The sequence below is a fragment of the Crocuta crocuta genome, unplaced genomic scaffold, assembly GCF_008692635.1.
Source record: "Crocuta crocuta isolate KB4526 unplaced genomic scaffold, BGI_CrCroc_1.0 scaffold274, whole genome shotgun sequence".
NCBI lineage: Eukaryota > Metazoa > Chordata > Mammalia > Carnivora > Hyaenidae > Crocuta > Crocuta crocuta.
This window is the reverse complement of record NW_027530222.1, coordinates 2,340,032-2,346,129: the sequence shown is the minus strand read 5'-3', so window position 1 is coordinate 2,346,129 and position 6,098 is coordinate 2,340,032. Positions and strand designations below refer to the sequence as shown.

The window sequence follows — 6,098 nt, the reverse complement described above, 5'->3', positions numbered from 1 at the left end:
ATATCTGTCAAATCCATCTGGTCCAATGTGTCATTCAAGTCCATTGTTTCTTTAGTGATTTTCTGTCTGGTTGATCTATCCATTATTGTAAGTGGAGTATAAGTGGAGTATTAAAGTCCCTTGCTATAAGTACATTCGTATCTATAAAATTTTTTCTGTTTGTGATTAATTGTTTTATATATTTAGGTGCCTCCATATTCGGTGCATAAACATATTCCTGATGGATAGTCTCTGCAATTATTATATAATGCTCTTCTTCATCCTTTGTTACTGTCTTTAATTTAAAGTCCAGTTTGTCTGATATAAGTATAGCTACTCCAGCTTTCTTTTGACTTCCAGTAGCATGATATATATTTCTCCATCCCCTTACTTTTAAAATGAAGGTGTCCTCCAGTCTAAAATGTGTTTCTCATAGACAGCAAATAGATGGATTTTGTTTTTTTATCCATTCTGCTACCCTATGTCTTTTGATTGGAACATTCAGCCCATTTACATTCAGTGTTATTATTGAAATATATGGGTTTAGAGTCATTGTGTCCTTTGTGGGATTCATGCTTATGGTAGTGTCTCTAGTATCTTGCGTTCCTTGCAACATTTCCCTCAGAGAGTCTCCCTCAGGATTTCTTGTAGGGCTGGTTTAGTGGTGACAAATTCTTTCAATTTTTGTTTATTTGGAAAGACTTTTATCTCTCCTATTCTGAATGACAGGCTTGCTGGATAGAGGATTCTTGGCTGCATATTTTTTCTGTTCATCACATTGAAGATTTCTTGCCATTCTTTTCTGGCCTGCCAAATTTCAGTAGATAGGTCTGTCACCACTCTGATACGTTTCTCTTTGTATGTTAGCGCCCTTTTATCCTTAGCTGCTTTCAAAATTCTCTCTTTGTCCTTATATTTTGCCAGTTTCACTATGATATGTTGTGCAGAAGATCGATTCAAATTGCTTTTGAGGGGAGTTCTCTGTGCGTCTTGAATTTCAACAGCTACTTCCTTCTCCAGGTTAGGGAAGTTTTGTGCTGTAATTTGTTCAAGGACTCCTTCGGCACCTTTCCCTCTCTCTCCCTCTTCTAGGATTCCTATGATATAGATATTGTTCAGTTTGATTGTATTGCTGAGCTCTCGAACTCTTCTTTCATGTTCCTGGATCAGTGTATCTCTTTTTTTCTCAGCTTCCTCTTTTTCTATAATTGTGTCTTCTGAATCACTTATTCTCCTTTCTGCCTCTTTAATCCGTGCATTGGACACCTCCATTTTATTATGTATCTCATTTATAGCAGTTGTGAATTCATCATAACTATTTTTGAGCTCCATAGTGTTTGTAGCAATAGTTTCTCTGATGTCTTCCATGCTATTTTCAAGCCCAGCATTTAATTTTATGACTACTGTTCTAAATTCTTGTTCAGTTATGTTGCTTATATCTGTTTTGAGCAGTTCTTTAGCTGTCAGTTTTTCCTGGAATTTCTTTGGAGGAATATTCTTCTGTTTTGTCATTTTCGTTAGTTTTCTATCTCTTAATTTTAAAAGCTTGTTGTACACTCTGCCCCTGCAAGTTCTGCTGTATTAAAGAGGGCTCTTTGACTGTTCAGGGCCTCTCTGTTCAGGAAGTATTCTTTGAATAAGGTCTCTTGGTTTCTCCTGTTGAGAGTTTGGGTATTTTGTTTCCCTATTCATAGTGGTATTTGGGACTTTCCACCATGTATACTTTGGCTTGTTTCTTGAGGTAGCCCTGGGATCTGAGGCCCCCACGCCTCGCATGTGTGTGGGGAACGTAGCAGCTTCAGGCCTGGCACCACTGCCGCTGCCAGTAAGTATATTTATGTAATCTTCTGGTGGGCAGTTAATTCAAATGAGAAATAGATTCTTAAACTTATTTTAATAAATATTCAACCATGTTAGAGATTTTTATACCTTTGTGAAGAAAGGATGGAGGAAATTCCAAAGGTCTCTTTTGAATTATTAAAGAAACAAAGAAGCTTGAACAAGTACTTTTACATTTCAGAAAACATAGAAGTCAATCTGTTATTATTAGAGCAATGAATTACTATTTAAGATTTAACATAACCACAGACTTTCAAGAGATTAAAAACACAGCAGCTCTGGAATCCAGTTAACTTAAAAAATAACCCACCTTTGTTAACACATAAATTAAGAAGTCATTGGATATTCTTTCTTGTGAAGTGCCTATTCAAGTCTTTTTTCTAATTGCTAAATTTTTAATTGGGTTGTTTTCCTTTTTCTTATTGATTTGTGAGAGTTCTTAAAAACTCTGCATAGGGGTCATTTGTTAGCTACATGTATTATGAATAACTTTTTCAGTCTGGGAATTAATTGAATATCAACTATCTTAATTTCTGCCTTTTGATGAACAGATATTTTAAAGATTGATGAGGTTAAATTTCTCAGTTTCTTCATGGTTAGTGCAGTAAAAACAAAAGCTAATAAGCAGAGACCATATGTGGTCTATAAAGCCTCAAATATTTAGCTATCTAGCCCTTTGTAAAAAAACTAAAGGTGATCCCTGAACTAGACTAATGAATTGAACATAGCTCCAATTCAGAGGTCAGAAAGTTGGTATAGCCACCACCACCACTGTCAAATTGGCTTCAAGACATGTGTGAAATTGGTGAATAAATACTGGAATGCTGAATACAGGCACAAAAATTGGTCTAAGCCCTAATATTCATAACCCTGAATGCCAGCTGAAACCGTAAAGGGAAGCTGTCTTACTTCCTCTTTTTATGTTGACCTTATTCTGGCAACTTTGCTAAATTCACTTATCAATACAAGTAGCTTTTTTGTAGATTTCTTAGGATTTTCTATGTAAATGATCAATCATCTGAGAATAATAAAGTGTGACTTGCCTCTTTCCAATATGTATGCCTTTCCTTTTTCTTTTCTCATTGCACCAGCTAAGACATCTGGTACTATACTGAACAGAAGGGGTGAGAACGGACATTCTTGCCTTATTTCCCATCTTCGTGGGAGAAAATATTTAGTCTTTCACCATTAAGCATGAATGTTCATGTTAGTTTTATGTGGATGACTATTCAGGTTTACTATTTATTCTTTTGTCAACTTTCATAATATGTCTTTAAAGGAATGTTCCTGTTTTATCTAGGTTGTCAAATCTGTTGACATATGGTCTTTGTCGGTGAACTCTACACGTGCAGGTGAAAATAATGGGCATTCTGCTGTTGTTGGGTATACTGTTCTATTAATGTCAATTAGTCAATCATGTCATTGAAGTCTTTATACTAATACTTACTGACTTTGTTTCCTTATTGTATCAATTGCTATGAGAAGGATATTGACATTTCCGACTAGTTGTGGATCTATTTCTCTTTGCAGTCTATCCATTTTTGCTTCATGTATCTTAAAACTTTGTCATTAGGTGCATGCACATTATGGTTGTTATGCCATCTTGATGAAACAACCCTCCTAATATTATCAAATATCTTCCTTGCCTTGAAGTCTTCCTTGGCTGATATTAATACAGCTATGCCAGCTTCTTCGTAATTAATGTTTACATGGTGTTTCCTTACTTTTACCTTTAGCCTATATGTTTAGCCTATATGTATATCATATTTCACTTTTGTGGAAAGTATATAGAGAGGTCTTGCTAATGTTCTGCCTTTTAATTGGAGTGTATAGAATATTATGTTTAATGTAATTATCAATTAACTTTAAGGCTATCATCTTATTTGTTTTGTCTGTCCCAACTGTTCTTTTTCCTCTTTTCCTCTCACAGTCTGTTGGACTAATACAGTATTTTTTAGTATTCTATTTTACCTCTTTTTATTATTAGCTACAATTCCATGGGTTTTTTCCCCCAATGGTTGCTTTGGGATTTCCTGAGTACATTTTTATACTATTTTATTTCATTTTTTAAAGTTTTAAAAAAAATTTTATTCTGAGAGAGTTAGTATGAGGGGGAAGGGGCACAGAGGGAGTAAGAGAGAATTCCAAGCAGGCTTTGCATGGATAGGGTGGAGCCCCATGTGGGGGCTCCAATCCATAAACGATGAGATCATGACCTGAGTCTAAATCAAGAGCTGGACGATTAACGACTGAGCCACTCAGGTCCCCCTTCCCGCATACCTTTTTAAGTTTCTACTGCTTCACATATAATGCAAGATCTTTTTAGCAGTAGACTTCCACCTCCTTAATCCCATCCTTTTTACAATTGCTGTCATACATTTTACTTCTACATGTTATAAGTTTCACAATATATTACTCTATTTGCTTTTGACAGTTTATGATCTTTTAAAGAAGTCTTTGATGTTTATAAATGTCAGTACTTATAATATTTTGTGTAAGTTGTATAAATAGCTTTCTCTTATTATTAATTCCTAAAACTTACTCATTTAAATAATACATATTTTATGAAATTTGGTCCCATCTTTATTAGAGCACTTGAGTTTTATTTGTTTACAGACTCAGAGCACACTAGATGGTGAGCTTCTACGTGAGCAAGTCCAGTGTTCTTATTATTTTTATTTATTTATTTATTTATTTATTTCTAGGAGAGAGAGAGAGAGACAGCGTGAGCAGGGGAGGGTCAGAGAGAGAGGGAGTCACAGACTGAAACAGGCTCCAGGCTCTGAGCTGGCAGTCAGCACAGAGCCCGAAGCCGGGCTCGAACCCACAAACCGCGAGATCATGACCTAAGCGAAAGTCGGACGCTTAACCGACTAAGCCACCCAGGCGCCCCAGTGTTCTTATTTTTATCTAACATTTAACAAAATAGTATAAAACTTATATGAAATAAATGACATCTTAAAGTATATCTAAGAGCATTATTTAAAGAAATAAGGGAACTTGATTCTGTGGTCCAAGATTTGGGATTTTATAAGAAAAAAATACTTTTTAAAACACTGGTCAGGGCCTGTCCATAGACTGTACCATGACTTTCAAAAGATGTGACCAAGAGATTGAGGACACAAAGCTTCGGTGCAACAAATTACAGATTATCTTACATAATCCCTCAACTCTGCTGCCATTCTCTAGTGCCTCAATTTTAGATGGTCTCGGGCTTCTTGGGACTGAGGAGGGGCAGAAATGTGTGGTGTCCCACAAGACAAAGGAAAGGGGGTGGTCGGCAGTGCCTAAACAGGACCAGTATTGAATAAGACCAAGGATATTAAAATATCCTTTGGATTTGGTGAGAAGAGAGTTCTGGAAGGTGGGTGGTGAGGGCTGAGGGGAGGCTGCAGGGGGTCTACGAGAAAGTTGTGGGTGGGGAAGAGAGGGGCACCCGGAAACAGCCCCAAGGTCCCTGGAAGCGGGCTGGGCGGAGGGAGACTGGGAGGGTGGAAGCCCTTCTGGGAGGGATGCCCTCTAGAGACGTCCCCAGGAGGAGGGGGTGGCGCGGGGGCGCGAGATGCTCCGGTCGGTCGGAGGCGGAGGCGAGGCGCAGGTAGAGGCGCAGGTAGGAGCACTCACCTGCCGAGGCCACTCTGTTTGCGCTGGGAAACATCCGGAAGCTCTTTCGACGCCGCCTGGGGAACGCGCGCCCTCCCTGCTTAAGCCTTCCTCAGCTCCCGGGTCGCTCGTGGGCCCGAGACGGCCCTGGGTGCAGGTTGCCGAAACGTTTGGTGCCTCAACTTGCAAGTTCTGACGCGGACGGACCCTCGCAAGGCCCCGGGGCCTGGCTTCCCACGAGGNGTTGGGCAGAGGGTGAAGCCGTTGGGCAGAGGGTGAAGCCGCACTTGCGCTTTGCAAAGCTTTTTTCCAGGAGCCGTCTTGGAAGGGTGGGGTTCTTTTCCGTGAGAGTTCTTTTCTCTCACCCGTCACACAGAATAATGCTGCCCAGCCCAACGAAAAGCGTTGTCAGCCTTTTTACGACAGTCACTTTCCACCACGGTCAGAGTCTTCTCTGCACTGGGAGATGCTGAGTGCGTGTCTGGTGACCCAACATTTACTGAACGCGCCCAGAATTTCATGGGCTGTGTTAGCCTTTGTGAATTCGTGAGTAAGAGACCTTCTCCTTTCTCAAGATGTTCACAGCCTAGGTTCGCGCTTCAGAGTCTTGCACAAAAGACAGGCACAGATAGGTCCCCGGAGCTGCCCTCTCTCTTTTTAAGATTATTTTGTGAGGG

The 6,098-nt window shown here is 39.6% G+C and overlaps 1 protein-coding gene across 1 annotated transcript in view; it reads left to right on the top strand.

Moving 5' to 3' along the window:
• The first annotated feature begins 5,858 nt into the window (after window positions 1-5,858).
• The window catches only part of LOC144232689 (mitochondrial adenyl nucleotide antiporter SLC25A24-like), a 44,506-nt gene continuing 44,266 nt past the window's right edge, over window positions 5,859-6,098 (top strand). The window contains exon 1 of the mRNA XM_077765529.1: window positions 5,859-5,894. The gene's annotated coding sequence lies outside the window, so the exon portion shown is untranslated. The remainder of the gene's footprint in view (window positions 5,895-6,098) is intronic.